Genomic DNA, 20,778 nt, shown 5'->3' with positions numbered 1-20,778 from the left:
TACAAACTGGTTCATTGCACAACCCAGTTGCAGAGTTTTGATTGGTTAAGCGGCCATGGTATACGAGCGCGCGCTTGAGCGCCCGTAATGCGTGCTAACAATCTTTACTGGTCAGCGGACACTACGCATTTTCAAAATGGCGGCGGCGTTGTATTCTTGTGCTGCGAACATTGTCGACAAAGTAATGAAGAAACAAGGAACTGCGAAGTCTTTGGCCATCAACAGTCATTTTACCAACAAGAAGAAACTTTACGCTCTCGTTTGTGAAACGTTGAAATGTAGGTGAGCTTATTTTGTTGAGTAGCAACGCTAATGAAATTGCAATTAACTTAACAGAATTTAAAAAAGCATCCACCAGATGAAATTACATATGTAGTACTGAATTTTCATCGGCGTGGCAAAAATATTTAGGTTTTTGTCCACAGGTCAAAAATTTAGGACGGCTCAGTACAGCATAATTTATACAAAACGCGACATGTAGGATATACTGTAGTATTTCCCCGGAGTATTTCACATATACCATTTACCCGATATTTCCACTGCACGTGTCACATGGAATACCGGTCAACTCGCCTATGCCAACTCGCCTACGCCTACTGGTTAACTCGCCTACGTAGGCGAATTTAGAACATAGCACGCTTGTTTAGGTTTATAGATTAAAGAACGAGTTAGATAGAAAATAAAGTTATTTAAAAGGCATACATTACTTGAGTGAACTCGCCTATGTCAGAAAGAGAAGTGGCCCACGTAGGCGAGCTGACAAGTTGTAGGCGAGTTTGTTCGTAGGCGAGTTTGCACGTAGGCGAGTTGACCGGATACCGTCACATGTGAGGATGAATGAAAGTTTTCGCTTCGGCAGTTTTACATGTGAGACTGACAAAGAGGATACGTTTGATAAAATCCAATTGGAGTCAATTCTATTGACTAAATCTGAGTAGTAGTTGAAAAGTTACACTTTAGATTACATGTATTATCATAATAATAATATTAAATCAATATAATGGCATCAAGCTGAGTGGGGGATGGGTGCCTGCTGGCCGTTAAACAGTATTAAACACACTCCCATTGCTGGCAATCCCCACAACCCAGCCATGAGCCCCCATGGATAGTCATCCAGTCACCCATTATAATGTGGCAGCAGTTTGAGAGGGAGAAGAGTGGAAGAATAGAAAAAAAGCAGGCAAACCTACCAGAAACTCCTAAGAAATCTCCCATGCTACCACAATGAGGTGCTCTGTGCATGTGCTAACCTCCATTAGAACCGCTGACCTTACCATGAGTGGCCAAGCATACTGTATCTTTGTTGTTAAACTCTTGAGTACAAAAAAAATTAATTTTAGACATAGGCAAACTGACCTAGCTAAGAGGTATGGGAAACAGCCAGTTACAAGCAAGTGTTTGCACTAGCTTTCATTTGAATAATTGCACATGATAATTTAATATTGACAGACTCAAAGGAACATTCTGTTTTAATTATACATGTATCAATCTCCACATCACTGCCTGAGCTGGTGACATGTAGCTCAACTCCGAGGGCAGGGCACTGGCGAATGGGAGGAGCAGGTTCAAGCCCCAGCCTGACCACATACCGGGGTCTTAACCCTTTCCCGTCCGAGGGAAATGGTGAATTTTTCCAAATCGCTAACTATGAACTGGGAGACTACATGTGATATACCATTTAAAAGGTATTTTCTGGAGTGTGCTATAAATCACACCAACAGAGATGGAGGAGGTCACATATTAGAGTGAGAAAAGTCCAAAACGAAAGAAGAAAAACTTTGAAAATTTTCTTATTCGTTGTACATACTGGGCATCCCCCTAAACTATAGCTTAATGTACAGCTCTCAGTGCATTGCTTGTTGTAAGATATCAACTGGACCCTTAACGTACAAAGGAAAAAAAATCCAAAAGTTTGAGGGGTGGTAAGGGAACGCGTCCAAATATCGGCATCGGTTCCGACCAATTCCGATCAATCGGGACCCGATTTTTTCCGTTTCCGTTCACAGGTTGACCCGATTTTTCGGTGCCGAATGAAACGGAATCGGAATGACACATCGGGTCACTTTTCGGCATTGGGGTAACTGAACATGAAGGTCAAATTCGGTCACGCAGTCTATTCGACAATGGGATCAAACGCAGAATGAATCAAACGCATAATACAGCTGCATGCAGTGAAAGACCACCATGCACGTAAATTAAATTGCATTTCATATATACTTCTATACTTTGAGGCACATTTGCAGCGGTATAAAACTTATAAATCTAGAGAAGCAAACAACGTACTTGATAAACAGAACTTGATATCCCATCAGTGACAGTTTTAGCCGGCCGGAGATAGGTATTTTAAAAACATGACGCTTGTTTTTATACTTGGCGACGTACTGTGCCGTTTCTACATACAGGCCGAGTTAACCAAATTTACACTTAGGTTTTCAGTAGCCGTCTCCGGGACATTGAGTCACTGTGTATATTTCAATCGACAGCACCGCCGGCTGAGATACAGGAAAAATGTTTATCAAATCGTACCTTGGATGAATATGACACCAGTTTGGAAGTTGAAATTAACACCAGAAATAGCATTCACTTCTGTGCTGCTTGACGATAAACTGATGCTACAGATTTATATTTCACTGATGTTTGCTCGTAGGTTGGGTTGGAACGTAAGTTCTTTCCTTGACGGCGAATAACGACGTCTCGAATCTCTATCTCCGCGTCATTTAATCCTAATCTACAACGACATGTAATATTCTTGTGGCGAGGAGTTCAAAGGAAGCAGTTATCAGACCAAAACTATTAGAAGTCTTGATTGGAGATTCAACAGTAGACATGTAGTTCCAATACAGAATATTTTTGTGCCATTCAACATCCTACGGTGACATCATTTACATTTCTCATTGGTTCCAGTGCCGTACATTTTCTGCAAAGCGTTAGTTTCGTTCGTGGTGAGGTCGAGAAATCGATAATGGTGTTGTTTACATAGGTGTTTACGACTGTTGCGAGTTTTGCGGGTGACTTTGTAGGACGACAATTTCGTGAGAAATTACAATAGAGCTAAGCTAGCGAGACAAACCACGAAGTGATTCTGTTGTTATCGATCGAGCAAATATACTACTTTGATAGGTGATCAAAACAATACAATTTTAGCAAGACACACGCACGCACTTTCGTGCGTCTTGTAAACATCCGCAAGTACCGATTATCTGTATCTGCAGGTGGTATTTTAAAAATATATATATAAATATATATATACAATATTAACCGTCGCCAATGATTACTCAAGTACCTGGCTAGTTTGTTCTTGTTGGTTTTGTTTTGTTTTGTAGTATGCCTACATAGTACAAGTCACACGAGATACAATCGACTACCAGTTGAAATTTTGTTAATTTTCTGACTAAAGTTTGACAGCAAAAAGTTTCTGACTAAAGTTTGGACTTCTCGCAATCTTTTTATCTGAAATGGAGAACTTTGCAAATAAATTGTTGGATCTTGCTTCTATCAAGGTCTCCGCTCCTTCTCTGTGTATCATAAGCTTATATTACTTTTTGTCACGCATCGGATCGGGAGGTCAAGTTCTTTCCGATTAAATCGGCACCGATCCTATCGGAATCGGAAACGGCACTTGAGGCCAGCCAAACCATGCCGACTCCGAACAGTCGGGAAATTGATCGGTACCGATTCCGATCATCGGATACCCGCCCGATATTTGGACGCGTTCCCTAAATCAAGTCTCATATAGGAGGGGGGCATGATTTTATGCCTTCAATTTATAGATCTTTCAAAGATCTTTTGGTTGTGCAAATTTCACCCAAATTGACCAAATACTGAGCTCATAATTGTGTCTTGTGCCATATGGCACTCTTGGTCGGGAAAGGGTTAAAAAAAGTGATAAGATCATGCTGGCTGTGATTAACACCTTGTCTCAGCTCAGATGATCACGTCATTGGGAGCCAAGGTTAAGCCGTTCACCCAGTCTCCTTCAATCATCCTTACATGTTAATTGGAAGGGGAAGTAGTACTGTAGAGTTGGGTGTGGAGTTCCCCCATGTTGTGATTGGTCTGATTTGTGCCGTAATTGGTCCAGGTGGGTGGGCTGAGATCATACAATGTACATGTACATGGACCAGAGTGGCAGCCAGAGATGCCTTCTATATCACGTCACTGGTTACTCTGCAGTTGAGCTACAGTGTACTAGTTTCAAGTGAGACAAAAGGCACCAGTTACAATCACCTGGATGTTGTCAGGAACAATGCAGTGCACACGTACACATAGCTCTTGTATGATATTATCCTTAGAAACTCAGTGACAACAGGCTTTTTTTTTGTTTTTTGTTTTTATTTATTGAGTGCACAAACAAATTACAACACGCTTGTTAAGAAAAAACAAAAAGGCTTTTGCCTAACAGGAGCCCAGGAGCCTGGAGTGCCCAAGAAAATGCTCAGGGCACCCAAATGTTTTTGTAGCAGCATCTAACACTTCACATGTTGGACTCCTATCTTCCTGGTTTTTGGCCTTGTAGGTTACTTGGGATTTTTCTTAGGCTACAGCCTTCATGAACCCAGAGGCAAAATCAGAACAAGGGACTGAGTGTTCAAGAGTCCTGATTTTGCTTGTCAAGTCTTTACCCCATCTTGACCACCTTTTCCTGGTTTCCAAGGATGGTCTGATATATTTTCACTGCACCACTATCTAAAGTAATTTGTGCAATTCATCGAGCACCATCCATTTAATGTTTTTGGATAAGTAGTGCATACCTGGTTTCTAATTTAGCTGAGATATTATTCCTTTGTTTTATTTTATATTTACTTATTATAGACAGACAGATTCTTAAGAAATCTTTGAAGAAACAAAGCTTTTAAAACTTGAGAAAAAGGTAAGACCAGAATGATTCACTTTTAACTACAAAATACCAAAATCAGTTAGAACAGCAACTTGTAAAGGGAGGAAGGGTGGTGGAGTGTTTAGAACACTTCGCTTGTAATCTGGAAGTTTAATCAAAATTATTTTGTTTAATATAATGGTAATGAAGTAAAAAGCTGGATAACTGCTGCAGCAGTGCCCATTTACTACATGCAACTTAGCATGCCCATCTTACAAAAGATTTGACACCTGTGTCCTGCTACTTAGACATGTGAAGGAAATTTCTTTGATGCCGAAGGTGCTGTGTTTAGTGCTGTTGCTAATAATATTACTAAACATTCATTCAGCTGGCCTTGTTGGTTATTTGTTGGGTGCCATTGACTGCAGTTGGCCTGCTAGACTACTGAACACTAGGCAATAGCTTTACTTAATTACTGTAACATTGATTTCATAAATGAAGAGGTGGGAACAGAGTGTAAATAATTTTGACCAATTTTAAGTACAATGTACAGTTGAGCCTTTACTAATGGCCACCTCTGTTTTCGAGCACTGCACAGGCATCGCAGAGGTCATGGTTTGAATCCCATTCGGGCCCGAATTTCTTTCAGGTTTTCTTTTCACAACTGCTTTCATTGCATAAACAACTGTGAGGATCTTTCTTCTATTAATGTTTTCTAGTATTTAACATCAGTTCATTTACTGACAATAGCAAACCTCTTTATCAGTCCACCTTTCAGCAGTGGCTAGTAAATTATGCTCTGTCAGAGTGTACTGTAGCTGTTGTGCAACAGAAAAATAGGTAATCTAAGAGGTATACTGCATTTTGTTTTTAATATAAATTGAAAGGCTCTCTGTTTTAGCTCAAGCATAACTATGCCCTGGTGCTGGTTTACGATTTTCTGTTTGGACAAGGAATTCAGTGTGGTGGAGAACTGAAGCAGTATATTACAAAACACAAGTCTGCCCTGCAGTCATGTTTGGCCCGTTTGAAAATCCGAGCTAAGGTTCATAGGAATGAAGACCTTTTACCCAAGGACGCTCTTGAAACAGGTGTCAATAAAAAAGAAACTCATTATTTTAGGAAGTTATTTAAAAATGGTGTATTCTACAGCTTTAGATGCAACAATTGTTGCATCTAAAGCTGTAGAATATACCATTTCTAAATATTGCTTTAATATTGCCTTATTGCCTTTGAATACATGTACATGATACTGTACTTTTTATACACCAATTGTTACAATTTTATATAATTATTGCCAGTATAGGTTTTAATTACCTTGATAAAGTCCCAGGATGTGGCTGAAAAATCAGCCCTTTCAGACTCAACGAGTTGTCTACTTTTTTGGTGAAAAGGCTTCAATTATAATTTATGTACAACAGTTCTGTATGTGACTGTTTAAGAAATAAATAAAACCAGCTATTTGAACGCTCATTCCCGGGTATTCATGACCATGCGCATGCAAGTCTTTATACAGTACTATCTTGTGTGGTCTACTATGTACACTCTAGATGACCCATCTGTAGAGCCCCCTCCCCCACCTCTTACCCTGTGACCCTCACAAGACCCAAAAAGCCACTGCCCAGGGAAGGAGGGGGGGGGGGGGGGTAAAAATATTATTATTCAACTTAACTGTAGAAAATGCTGACAGCAGACACTAATGTAGCGAACTTTCGAAGAGGACCCGCCTTGTCTGGGGTTAAGGGGGGTTATCAAAGACACCACCTGTCTGATGAATACCACCAACAAAATTTTATTGGCTTTAAAATTTGAGTTGACACATAAGTATTAAGCTAGCAAGAGTCAACATGGCTAGATAAACAAGAAAAGTGAAGTCATTTTTTACTGCTGGGTGGAGGGGTGGCTATGCAATAAAGACACCATCTTTTGAGGTTGAGGAAGGGGGGCGAAGGCCGAGGCCACCATCTATTTTAGAGTTTGGTTGGCCCTGTTCGAGCATAGTACTGTGGTTTTGACCACTTCCCCTAACTACACATAATAGTTATTTCATTTTATTTTGCTCACTACATTTAGGTTGTATTCCACGATATGTAAGAATCAACAGGTTGAAGACATCTGTACAAAATGTAATTCAAGAGTTTACGCAAAATGGTTATGAACAACTTCATCAACAGGATGTTGCATCCTATGTAGCACAGGTGAGTTTTTCAGTTGATGTTTGTGCAGCAGAGTCTGCTAGTAAATGAACACAAGTTACCTGAACATAAACTTGTTTCCAATGGAAATTGTTTTCTATATTTTGCTTCTGGTTATCATTCTGGAACTCTGAACATTTCCTTGAAAATGACTCACATTGTACTGTTGAAATTTTATAGTAACATTTAAAAATGCTTCATATAGGTGCAGTTCTAGTACATGTATATGGAGATTCAAATGAGAATGCTTTACTGTGCAGTTCTTTTCTGTGTTTCTAGTGAAGTTTGTAGTCTCAGAGTGATAGTCATATGTGTACTTTGTACCTTTACTGTAATTTTGAGTCTACACTGTATGGATACATGTAGAATGCTACTGTGTGATCAATCAAATGAAACCAGTTGAACAGGACTTTCTTGTTACATGTACATGTATGTTTATTATCCTGTTCATGGTGGTCAAAATGAAAGTCTTTTTCACGCATCACCATCCAGTAGAAATTGTGTAAGTACTACTTTTCTCGTAAATGGTTTGAACCCAGCAGTCATGTCATAAGTACGTAAATTATGATCATCCGGGTGAGTGTAGTCCTGAGAAGGACTGTTTGTGGTGACTTTGACTGACGTTTCGACAACCTGAGCGGAAGTCATCTTCAGAGTCAAGTGAATTGTGGAACGTCAGTAGGTGGTATATACGTCTCTGGTTGTTAACCTGATTGGTCAGCGAAGTCCAGATGTTATTGGTCGTTTGTCAGTAAGCCGTGATGTTATTGGCTGTGAAGACTGTAAAAAGTGATTGGTGCGTTTCGATCCGTCTTTTGTTAGTCAAAAAGTCCGTGGGTCTATTGTTAGTAAAATGTCTATTGTTTGTTTGTTTCGTTGTTGTTGTCAATAAGTCGTTTGTATGGTGCAGGTAGTTGTAGGCAACGGTTGAGTGGCGTTTGTTCTAAGTTAGTAAACCAGCTTTCCAGAGTGAGTCGTTGATAGTAATTTGTACAGTAGGTAATGCACTTGGCAGAGTCCCAGTCGATTCTGTGGTTCGTTTGTAAATGGTGCTCAGCAATGTGATTGTTGATATCACCATTTCTAGTTGCTCGTTGCTTCACAGCCAATAACATCACGGCTTACTGACAAACGACCAATAACATCTGGACTTCGCTGACCAATCAGGTTAACAACCAGAGACGTAAATACCACCTACTGACGTTCCACAATTCACTTGACTCTGAAGATGACTTCCGCTCAGGTTGTCGAAACGTCAGTCAAAGTCACCACAAACAGTCCTTCTCAGGACTACACTCACCCGGATGATCATAATTTACGTACTTACTACTTTTCTGTTGGCGTGGAAACCATTGTACAGTTGAGTATAGAACACATTGTGTACTACATGTACAGTGTATTTGTTTTTCAATCTGCTACTAAATTGTGATCTTTCAGGTTCCAGTAACACATTTTTGCATAGGTCCTCCTTGAATTTTAGATGCTCTTTGTAAATCCTAATTTACTGTTTTCTGTATTCTTATTTCCAGAGCAAAAAGTCTTGTAACAAACATTTCATGTGTGATGAACATCTCCCAGACGTTCTTGTTTTTCCTCCTGGTACAGATCTTCATGATCATCCTTTATATGTCAGTGGACACATTGTTCTCCAAGACAAGGTATTGTAAGAAATTATTACTGTTTTAGCTTTTGGGTCATTGATAGATGTACATGTTGTTGTTGTTGGTTTTTTTAAACAACGTACAAGTACTATTTGAGAATGATATGTTATTCAGTGAGTGACACCGGCAATTACTTGGTAAAAGGAACTCCGAGTGCTCCTATCAGGAGTCAAACCTAAGACCTTCCGATTTCTAGTTCAGATGCTCTACCACTGAGCTACATGTATAGGAGACTTGTGGGAGCTCAGGCCATTAAACTAGGTTTGTGGAGACAAACATCCTGCATACTGCTAGGATTGGAATATCAATGTGTGGCATCTGCGCAATGAATAAATGTGATGGAATGTTTTTGTACTTTTGTTTTTGTCACGGTACAATCCTATAACCTTGAAAAAAAATATATTGTTATTTGCCCTTCATGTTTGACAGAGTTAAGATTAGTTGATTCTTAGTGATGTCCATATCTATCTATCATAAGGGTCTTAAACACGCAGCTCATTCTTGTGCATTTGTGGGCATTTTATTGGTATAGAGAATAATTGTCCAGAATAGCAGTACAATAATTATACAGTCGAACCTGTATTAAGCGGTCACCCTCGGGGAATGGCTAAGTGGCCACTTGATACAGGTTGACCGCTTAATACAGGTTTGCACAGAATACATCACTTACTTGGTTAAGAAAGTTCGGCGATAAAATCGTATGACAAAGAAGAGCATGGCATTGAAACGGGCCAGTAAAACACTAACGCCACGATTGTGCAGCTCATTAGAAACTCAATTGCCTGGCACGCTACTTGTTACCATATTTAAGTGGTTTCCTTTTACAAAGTGACCGTTAAAACAGGTCAAGACAAAAGAAACAGCTCACTGGGACTTAGTATAGGGTGACCACGACCGCTTAATAGAGGTGACCGTTTAATACAGGTCAGGATTACAGTAATTAAGGGAAGTAATTTTCGGGACTTTGACAACTGGCCGCTTAATAGAGGGTGACCACTTAATACGGTGCCGCTTAATACAGGTTCGACAGTATTAAAGTTCAAATGAGGCCTTAAAGGGCCCTAGTCAGCCACACCTTTGTTTTTGTTTATATGCGAGAGTTTGGCTATTATATTTTATTCGGAGCATGTCGAAATGAACGAAATCACTGTGAAACTACGAAAGATAATGAAACATACTTTCAGGAAGACAACTTACAGTAGAGCAATAAGATTTTGCTTCACCATGCAATATCAATAATTTCGATGGCATCGAAAATGGCGGAGGCTGACTAGGGTCCTTTAAGCTACATGTACTGTTCAAATCAAACGTTAAAATCCAAGCTTTCGCCGATAAACGGCATCATCAGGAATAAGAACAATTTTCCTCGTATAGCTTATATACAAATACATGTAAAGTAAAAAAATGTTTGTTAGGTAAAAATCGTTCTCTGGTTAAAAATGTTAAAACATAAGCTTTCGGCTATCAGTCTATAGCCTTTAACGAATTAAGAAATGTAGCGCGTAAACGGAAATATATACAAAAAGGGTGCTAAAATTTGGGAATAAAAGAAGTGTGATAAAAGCTAATGGATAAAAATGGAAATGAGGGCTAATTACGGTAAAATGGAGTATTGCCTAGGCAACGGCTTAGAGTTATTGTCCGCGTCGACAGTTTTTGCTGTGTGCCAGGATTCTAATGTTTTTCGAACGCGGTAATCGCCCTTGTCGATAACACAAGCATTGTCAAAATCGATGCAATGATTGTTTTTCCAAGCATGGTTGGCAACGTTAGATCCACTAGAAAAATTCTTCAAATTCCGTTTATGTTCCTTTTTGCGTGTTTGGAAACATCTTCCGGTTTCACCGATGTAGTTCCAAGAACAGTCTTTACATGGAATTTTGTAAACAACATTGCACTGAAGATCCGAGGGTTGTCTGAACTTTGGAGACGGGAATTCTTGTTGAAGGGTTTTTAGTGGTTTGTTGACAACACGGATATCATTTTTGCGGAGTAATCTCGTGAGGGGCTCAGTTAGGCCGCTGATGTAGGGGAGGCATGCAAAACCTTGGTACGTACTAGATGGATCAACCCATTTGAAGAACATAGAAACCAATTCTTCTGGTGGAGGAACTGTAGATGGGGGTGGCTTCTTATTGAGGATGTTAGAGATAACAGCTGATGGGTAACCATTGGCTTCTAATGCAGCCCTGACATGGTTGGTTTCACGAGTTTTTCCTTCAAGGCTGCTAGGGAGGTTGGATGCCCGGAATAGGAGGGTCGAGGCCGTGCTGATTTTGTGTTGCATGATGAGAAAAAAAATCCCTATTGTTGCTAACCTCTGTATGGAAGTGATTGAGGATTTAGCTATCAGTACCTCATCAGTCCCACCAAGGATTTGGAAACGATACGTTGACGACAGCTTTGTTGTTATCAAGAAGGACGCGGTTTCTCCGTTCCACGACACCCTTAACGCCTGTGATCCAAAAATTTCCTTCACAATTGAACATGAAAAGAACGGTCAAATTGCCTTCCTAGACACCTTGGTTACCAGAAGAAATGGAGTTGCCGTCATTGATATATTTCGTAAGCCAACCCATACAGACTGTTACTTGGATTTTTCTTCTCATCATGCAAAAGAACACAAAATCAGCACGGCCTCGACCCTCCTATTCCGGGCATCCAACCTCCCTAGCAGCCTTGAAGGAAAAACTCGTGAAACCACTGTCGACGCGGACAATAACTCTAAGCCGTTGCCTAGGCAATACTCCATTTTACTGTAATTAGCCCTCATTTCCATTTTTATCCATTAGCTTTTATCACACTTCTTTTATTCCCAAATTTTAGCACCCTTTTTGTATATATTTCCGTTTACGCGCTACATTTCTTAATTCGTTAAAGGCTATAGACTGATAGCCGAAAGCTTATGTTTTAACATTTTTAACCAGAGAACGATTTTTACCTAATATGTCTTATCCTGGTTACAGTTCTATTTTTACTCGTAAACAATGTTTATTGAACTGATTTCCTTCATGAGGACCCATGAGGATATAATAACAAGGACCCAGACTGTTAGCTATATAAATTAAATTGTCCCTAGGCTAGCTGCCTTCCAGCTCATGTTCTGCTTCCGCCTCCTGGATCTCACGTGATTGACGCTTGCGCAGCTCCTGGTAACAAAAGCAGTCACTTGGCAAGCTTAATGAACAACGAAGGGTATGTTTTGGGTGCCTGTGACATAAATGTACAATATGAAACGGACGTTAACTTGCTACATTGGTTTGACTGTAATATTTGCATAATTTTTTGAGAAGTAATTTTACTGTTATGTGAAGGGTTGCATTTTTGCTTCACGATATGCGAGCTCTAGTCATGTTTCAAAGGGACTCACCACGAAACGGGCTTCAAATTATTTGATTCATGTTCAGTTACTGTACGAGGGTATACATGAAGTATTCCATAAATTATCATATTATAGCAGATTTTGATTTTCAGATGGTAACAAAATACTTTTGAGTTTATACATGTATGTTCACTGAGCTACTTGGTGTCTTCTCAGTCCAGTTAATGACGTTACTCGCTACAGCACATGTAGCCAAAGCTTGCTTAACATGGGAGTTTTGGTGGATCTCAAAAGTAATCGAAAAACAATCTGAACATTTGAAGAATCTTACCTATTGTGTTTCCCCCTTTTACAACTTCTCTCAGAGCTCTAAAATACCATTTTGAGCTCCGCTTTTTGTCTCAACAGTTGGTCGTGATGCTCACCAATTTATACCATGTTATTTATGAGATACTATATTTACGCCAACAAACTACACAACAAACCAATTCTCCTCCAAGACTTCGTTGATAAAATGATAACTAAATACAGAATTGAAATGCTATAAAATAGGCATGAAAAATAACTCCTCTGACTAATGATCAATGGAACTTATTACGTCTTGCGTTATTTCCTTTTTTTTTTTTTTTGGTGTTTATGTGGGTGTATGTGTGCTTGTGATGTATTAGAATTGTAAGTAGTGTAAGCATTGTAATTAGTAGTAGTACGAGCATTGTATGGATGGTATTGATAGTATAGCTAATATTGTAAATAGTTCAAGTATATTGAATATTGTTAGTAGTATTTAGTATCAGTAGTGTTTAGTACTGTTAACATTTAATATATGTCTGTAAGGCAAATTGTGCAAAAAACAAAAAAAAAAAAACAATCTGAACATTTGAAGAATCTTACCTAATGTGTTATCCATTTTTACAACTTCTCTCAGAGCTCTAAAATACCATTTTTAGCTCCGTTTTTTGTCTCAACAGTTGGTCGTGATGTTCACCGACCGTTTAAATGTTTAAACACTTTTTACAGCTTTTTTGTTTTTGTTTTTGTCTTTTGCGATAAAAATACGAGATACATACTGTAGAGACTCCGATATAATATTTTGGGCATATAATTCATGGTAAGATAAGGGTTACTATATGGAGTTTTAGGTTAGGGTTAGGGTTGTGCGGGTGACTATGTGGTACCTTAACATGAATTACCTTAGAGGAGTGTGAGAAAAACTGTCTGCGTGCATAGTTAATTGATGGACTGGTTAATATGAACCTTCCTATGAAAACAGTGGTTGCTGCAATTTATGCTGGCAGAGCCGCGACCATACATAATCATTTGTTTTAATGTTCACACTACAGCTGAATATCTTAACAAGAGCGTTTCGATTGGTCAGTTGCTCCGACACATTTCAAAATCTATTGTGGTTTGTGCACGGGCAAGGCCAAAAATGCTAACAAAAACATGTTACAAAAGAAGTTTGCCTGGCTTCATAACCATTGCCTTTTATTAACTATGCTGCGTGTAAAGGATTTTACGTAAAAATAAACCTAATCTTAAGTTATTATAATTATACTGTGCATTGCGAATTTCACTGTTTCTTTCATACTCTACTTGCAGCAAAATATTTGCATTTGACACTGATAAGAAGAGGCTAACAGTGATGCACAAGCTGATGAGCACAGCCGGGGTGGATTGTGTTACCACAACAAACTGTAGTTTTTTGGAGGTCAGTGCAAATAGAGGAGCTGAAACGTTTAAACAAGAAGTTCCGCTATAAAAGGGAAGGCCCGTCTTCCCTTCACACCTTTGTGGGTGTGAAATACAAATTTAGACTCTTTTCAGCCATGGTAAGTTGTTGACTCAAGCGTCCTCTAAATATGTCTCAAAATTTTATAATGCCACCACAGCAATATAAGACATCAGATTCTAATTCGGTTAATATATAACAGCGTTTTTTTTTTTCCCGAAAACTAAGCCAATTTATCAGCTAGGATCGTAGAAAAAGACGCATGTTGTTTGTCAGTTGTTTACGCTGTGATGGTTGATTGACAACTGGAGGTGAGAAAGGCTAGGCCAGGCCCCTTTTATTCCAGAATTTCTCCGTTTAAGTGATTGAGGGAAACTCCAATTCCGTGTTTAATCCACACTGTTATTTGCATCTTTTTATTGTTATTTTAGGTCTTTTTACAGTCGCTCTTAGTGATAAGAGCATAGCAGAGAATAGCGACTATCTTTCGACATGTTATATACAGCTTAAAGACCGTTGAAACTATCAAGTTGAAAAATTGAACTTAAACTTCCCACTTCAAATGGCTGAAGAGAAATGTTAACCTTACACGATTCCCAATTTTACCAGCTGATTCCGTTGAAACCGTCAAGCATAGTGTTGATAGAAAACGTTTCTGTGATGTTAAACTCACCAACTCCCCGTGGCACTACCCTTTTAAATCGTATCCAGTACATCAAAGGCAGTTTTTTTAAACATCTTAGGTGGAGCCTTCAGATGCAAAATACAGCAATGTCGAGTATATTGTGGTGGATCCGTCTTGTAGTGGCTCGGGTATTGTGAACAGGATGGACAAACTTGTAGATGAAGCACAAGGAACGAGTGAGAAAAAGGTAACAACACCTAACAAAATTTATTATATCTCTCAGTTAGCTAGTACGCGCGACGTGATTGGTAAATTGGGTGGCCGTATTTCACTGTACGACCCGCTAAATTTGAATGTTTCCTTTCCCGCGCGCCCGGTTAACCTCAGACATATAATAATATCTTACTAACCTCGTTTTCTCAGTCCGCAGTGTAAGTTACGGATCCTTGTTTTTTTTCCCGTTGATTGATGGCCCGCATTAATCAACGGGAAAAGACTCGTTTAGTAAGAGGTCTTCATTTCAATGGCAGATGATTAGATTGCAGTGCATTGCTATTTGAGTGGGTGCCTAGGTACTCGTGTACATCTTCGTTGTCGTTGCTATTGTTTTTTTCCTGTTGTTGTTTGAATTGCATTTGACGATGCAGTGCTTGATTTTTTTTTTAACAGTGTATGTGGCTTGCAAAATAGTTTGCGATGGTTTTGATCTCAAACCGTTGCATGAATAGGAATAGTGTATGTATGTATACGTACCGTCTTTGCCTCGAAGAGAATGAAATTCGGACACAGCTCGTGATGATATCCTGTTTCTTTCTTTCTTTCATTCTCCTTTGTGTTTGGTTAGCAATCTTTAGGTAATGAAGGGCCTGAATTTTTGTCAGGCTTTCTTTACGCAGCTGCTTAAGTTGCGTATATAACTGCGATGATCATTCACTTATTCATTCTTTCTTCCTCAGTTCAAATATATGAATTTTCATATATTCACTTTCAGTCTTTAGGTAAACTAAGCTGATCACAGCCTTGCCACTGCGGCAAAATGGACAAATTTGCCACTGTACCCCCGCCCCTGTAATCAATTCGTTTACTCACTGTGCGTGTGAAGTCGTACATGTAGATTCAGTATAGAAGCGTCTTCACAACGAAAGGTCACGAAGCAGAACTTACCGGTACAGTGCCTGTTCCTTAGCTTTCACCCTTTCCAGTATTCAAGTAGCATAATTACTTTCTGTTCCTTCATATGTCACGTAGAAGTATACAGTTTTCGACGGATATTGATATTGCTGTAACTAGTGCGGAATTTTGTCAATTGCTGGCCCGGGTGAACGCGATTGCATGGAAAATCAACCAAGCGAGCACTCCTGGCCCAGTTCTTGTGTAATCGCAGTGTTGATTTTTGTTATAGTTCACAGACGACCAAAATTTCGGCAAACCTGGCTTCCGTAATTAGCCCTAAGACCAGGCGCTTTCTTACTGCAGACCAGCTCCAAAAGTACAGTCTGTTTTGCAGTCTACGCTCAAGGATTCGCATAAGGTTTTTTTTACGAGAATTCTTTCTTGAGAAAACAGCATTAAAACAGTCCTTTGTATTTTTTAGAGTACAAGCAATCCCTTATTTTTCTAAGGCCGATTTAGACGATACAACTTTTGCTTACGACTGTCGCGTGCGATTTCTAGAGCGCGCGCTGCTCGCGCCATGCAAAAATCGCACACAACTCTCGTCACTCAACATTGCCTATACCTATGATTGTCGTAGGATTTTAAAACATGTTTTAAAATCCTACGACATTTTTCGTGTTGTGTGCGTCTGTCGTAAGGATGTTGTAGGTCGATTTACACGACGCGATTCGTATTGTAGGCATGGCGTAAGCGTGTCGCATGCGACAAATCGTAGGCAAAATCGTACCGTCTAAATCGCCCTTAACCGTAAAGCGAGCGCGGAACCACGCGAGTGCGCGCTAGAAAATTGCCTCCCGCGAGGAGACACGACACGCAGAGGGACGATTCCCCTTGCGCGTCCCATGTCCTCGCAGGAAACAATTTTATTACGCGCTCACGTCGTTTGCGGGCTTTACTAACTAGGGAACCTTTAAGCAACGGCGACGGCAACGACAACGCCACAAAACAATAGGTTTAATGAGCAATCGCTCTGCACGTGTGTATTAAATTTTGGTACATTTCTTTGCCGTCCTCTGCAAAACAACAACGTGAAATGACCACATTTAAGGTTTTATGGAGAACGTGAACGCATGACGATGAATTTTTCATTTTCTTTCTTAACTTGTACGCCACTCTTACCAATTTGGTTCCTGGATAGTTCGCCTTTTTTGTAAAAGTTGAGCGAGTTGAAATAATCGCGAAGCAGCAGAAATGAAATAAAGATGTATTTTCAGGTGACGTATTCGTTGCCGCTGCCGTCATCGTTGCTTAAGCGCCCTTCTATCTCTAAAAAAAAGAGGGGACTCTTCGTAGTCTATGGATTTTTCGTAAGTTGTTTTTTCTTCTTTCTTCTCCAGCAGAGACTTGAATCACTCGCCAAGTTTCAGTTGTCAGTGTTGAACCATGCACTGTCCTTTCCTTTTGTAAAGAGGGTCGTGTACTCCACATGCTCCATTCATCAACAGGTATGTGCAAAACAAACAAACAAACAAACCACGACAACAACTTCTTCGTAAAACCTGAGTTAAAAAAGTTATTTCACGTCTTGTTGATCGCTTCATTTTTTTTCCTCCAGTTTTTGTGGCTTACTATATGATTTTTCCGATCTACATTGTGTGCAACAAAGTAACTCAGAGTGAGGCCAGCCAGGCTGTTCCCAACTTCATAAAAGTGTTTATACTGCGCGGTGCCTTCAAATAGATTAAAAAAAAAGAGAGAGACGTACGAAGAAAAAAGAGGAGGAAACAGCTACAGAAGGTTTAATTTTGTGGCAATCTTGAATTCTTTCTCTTGTGAGATAAAAAAAAAAACGTAAGAGAAAACAGCTAATAAATGTTTAATTTGGTAGCCATACATTTTTCCTTATCTTATCTTGAAATCTTTCTCCTGTGAGATAAGCTGAAAAAAAAAACATAGGAGGAAACTGCTACTGAAGGTTTGATTTGGTGGCAGTACATTTTTTTAATCTTTCTCTTGTGCAACTCACTACTGAAGGAAAATGAGGATGTAGTCAAGGCGGCTTTAAAAGCTACTGGTGGCAGATTTATACTGGAGGATTGTCTTCCGTCTTGGACGCACAGAGGACTAGCTGTCTTTCAAGGAGGTAGGTATCATAAGTTTCAAGCGCGTTCAATCTAGACAGTTGCCGAATCTAAATCCTGAAGTGTAACTGCAACTTGAAGCTTATGACAGTTTCTTTACCATGGTCTTATTCACTTTGTTGTGCAAAGTGGCTCTAACTTCGAAGTCTGTTGATGGAAACCTTTTTGCGCTTAAAAGTAGAGCCTGTGAAAGCAATACCCTCTCATCCCTCCTCGCCCCTACGGGCGCTCGACTGGGCTATTAAAAGTCTGATCATTCAAATTACAGATACTGAGCAATACTTTCCTGTGGTGTTGATTATTGTGGTGTGCGAAGTGTTTTTTTTAATTGACGGAAGGCCTTCTTGTGACAGGCTAACTTGCTACCATTCTAATAAATCTTTGCTGTACAAAGTAATTCAAACCTTTATTTACATTTGCGATGAAGTCCTTGAGTCTGCAAAGTAATTCAGCAGACTGTGTTTATAATTATTATACTTAACTAATAGGGTGGTTCCAGCGTTTGATTGTTGCTTTTCAGTACTTTTCTTTGGTAAGTAAATGGTGGTCCGTCTTAGTGATTTTTGAGTACGTGCAAGCATCAAATGAAAGCTACTGATCATTGCTTTTGTGTGGTGCTGTTTATTGTGCTGTACATAAGGAGGTTCGAACGTGTTTGTCCGTGAATTAAATAATAATTTTGTACAAAGTCGAGCGTTACTTTCTTCTGGTGTTGTTACGTATACCAAGCTGTACACGGTGTAAACATGACTTTTGAGTCTGGATAAAATCCTAACTGTCGACCCTTCAAATGAAAGGTACTGTTTTTGTCTTTCCTTTAGTATATTGTAAATCTGGTTCTGTGGTTTGAGTCTATGGATTGAACTCTAATTTAGCTGAGCAATACTTTCTGTGGTGCTATTTATTGATGAACACTGGCGTTCGGGATGCTTCTTAAGGTTACCTGATACCTTCAGAGGTGTCTCGCGTTTAAGCGATGTAGCGCGTCCAGTTTAAACTGTAGATACCTAAACCCCTATATCAAATGAAAGCTTATAGAGCTGACTATCAAACCATACCAAGAATTTTGAAATAAAATAAATTGTCGAATTTTTCACGACCTCTAATTGCGAGCGTCCGAATCACCTTTTTAAAGCTACAAGTCGAAGTGAATTTTGTTTGTTGCTAATTTAATTTGCTCCTCAGGTTTCGGACCCAAAGCGCTAAAAAAACGTGTCTGCGTTTTGCCATATTCAATCGCAGTGAAAAGTTATAGAGCATTTTCGAAATAGGATGAAAAAAATGTGGAGTAATCGTACAAAAATCGCTCTTGGAGAAAAAATATTTCGAAAGAAAAAATTCGCAGACACGTTTTTGTTGTTTATATGTTAAACTAGCTAGTGTCCAAATTTGAAGGCAAACGAACAAATTCCTTTTGAGTTTTAGCTATTTGAAGGAGCTCCTCCAAGTGAAAAAAATTTATTCGAAAAAACAGCGCTGAAAATTCGGCAATTCATTTTATTTCAAAATTCTTGGTTTAGTTGGATAGCCAGCTCTATAAGCTTTAATTTGATACAGGGGTTCAGGTATCTACAGTTTAAACCGGACGCGCTACATCGCTTGGACGCGAGACACCTCTGAAGACACCTCTGAAGGTACCGGGTAACCTTAACATTCTTTGAATTCTGCCGCGTCTCTTTTAGTGACTAGTTAATGGCTTACAAAGTCGTAACAAGGTCTACACCCTCTGAGCGTAATTTATTTCACTATGCTTTTTACAGCAGAGAAGTGCATTCGTGCATCGCCAAGTGAGGATTGTACCAATGGATTTTTCGTGGCACTGTTTGTAAGAAAAGACAGCCAAATGATTACTAAACTTGCGCATTTTGAGAACGTGAACACAAGTAGGAAACGCAAATTAGAATGCAAAGATGTGGACATTGAATTTCCATCACAAGCAACATCTAAACTCAAAGTTTCGGAATCATCGCCGACAGAGACCAAAGGTGGGGTTGCATCAAATGATGGTGGGATATCTTTAAGGAACAAGCGCCGAAAGAGGAGCAAGAAACAGAAGATGTCAACACCACAGGGAAATCCCCCAACGGTGACCTCGCTGAGCAATCCAGCATTGAATGATGTAAAAAAGAAAAGGAATCGAAAGAGAAAGAAGAATAAAAAGTTTTCCGTTTGCTCTTAACATTATACATTTAAAAAGCCAAAATACATTCACTTCTTACATCTTACCACTAAAACTTTTGACGCAGGGGAATTTAAGATCGTCTGAAATGACGTAACTCTCATGAACCGAAATAAGCTAAAAACTCGGTGGTACAACCTGTGAATAAGTTTGGCTTTGAAGATTGAAATTACTCATGGGCAAATTTCTCAACGTGCGACAAAGCTGTGAGAGCTTACTGCATCATACCAAATAGAAGCTGACCTGAAGGAAGATAGTCTCGAGCCTGCTCTCGTTGACAGGGTGTTTACCCCGTCAAATCCCAATAGTGCTTAGCAAAGTAAGTTCTCTAAACAATTTCACTACTTACAAACTTAAAGGGGCAGTGTCACCTATTTTGGTGTTATTTTGAATAGCCAAAAAACATATTTTAATCGATGGAATCGTCTAAATTTAAAGGTTCATTTCGGTTAACAATAACCCTACTAATGCACAGAAAGTAGTATTAATTATGTTTGGCTGCGGATGGCTACGGTGGAAATGGATTGCAACCAATTTTTTCAAGTTCTTTAGGCTGTGTTTATTGTAGAGTAGTCAGTAATAACTGGCTTTAGCTTGTTCTTCCCCGGATAAATGTCTTATTATTTTCTTGCCGGCGCCCTAACAGCAATTTCATGTTAGAAAAAGGGTTCTTTGTAAAATACAATTTTGACCGCCATGACAGTGCCCCTTTAAAGGCCAAAAGAACGAGGGAAATGATCACCAAAGATTGAAGGTTTTGACATTCAACTTTACTTCCCTTGTTAAACCTATGAATGGGAAGTATAATACAGAGGACAATGTGGGCGTTTAGCAACAGTATGTGATTTCTTTAAGCTCGTATCTTGTGAAAACAAGAGCCAAGAAAAGGAAAATGGCGTTGGCACTGTCTTATTGGATGTCGAGGAATTGAAAATCAAAGCACATGAAACATTTCCCCTTACCCGCTTGGTTTATTTCTCTTTGTTTTACAACC

At 39.4% G+C, this 20,778-nt stretch overlaps 1 pseudogene across 1 annotated transcript; it reads left to right on the top strand.

Moving 5' to 3' along the window:
* Positions 1 to 130: 130 nt before the first annotated feature.
* Positions 131 to 20,685, top strand: LOC146454486 (28S rRNA (cytosine-C(5))-methyltransferase-like; annotated as a pseudogene). The gene is made up of 11 exons (XR_014859191.1): positions 131 to 282; positions 4,817 to 4,870; positions 5,718 to 5,907; positions 6,890 to 7,014; positions 8,541 to 8,669; positions 11,752 to 11,867; positions 13,594 to 13,702; positions 14,467 to 14,595; positions 16,862 to 16,969; positions 17,499 to 17,607; positions 19,366 to 20,685. The product of XR_014859191.1 is annotated as a 28S rRNA (cytosine-C(5))-methyltransferase-like (transcript).
* The last annotated feature ends 93 nt before the right edge of the window (positions 20,686 to 20,778 follow it).

Source organism: Pavona decussata, unplaced genomic scaffold, assembly GCF_977016875.1.
Source record: "Pavona decussata unplaced genomic scaffold, jaPavDecu1.1 SCAFFOLD_300, whole genome shotgun sequence".
NCBI classification, from domain to species: Eukaryota; Metazoa; Cnidaria; class Anthozoa; order Scleractinia; family Agariciidae; genus Pavona; species Pavona decussata.
Note: the sequence above shows the minus strand (reverse complement) of the source record. Positions and strands in the feature narration are given on the sequence as shown.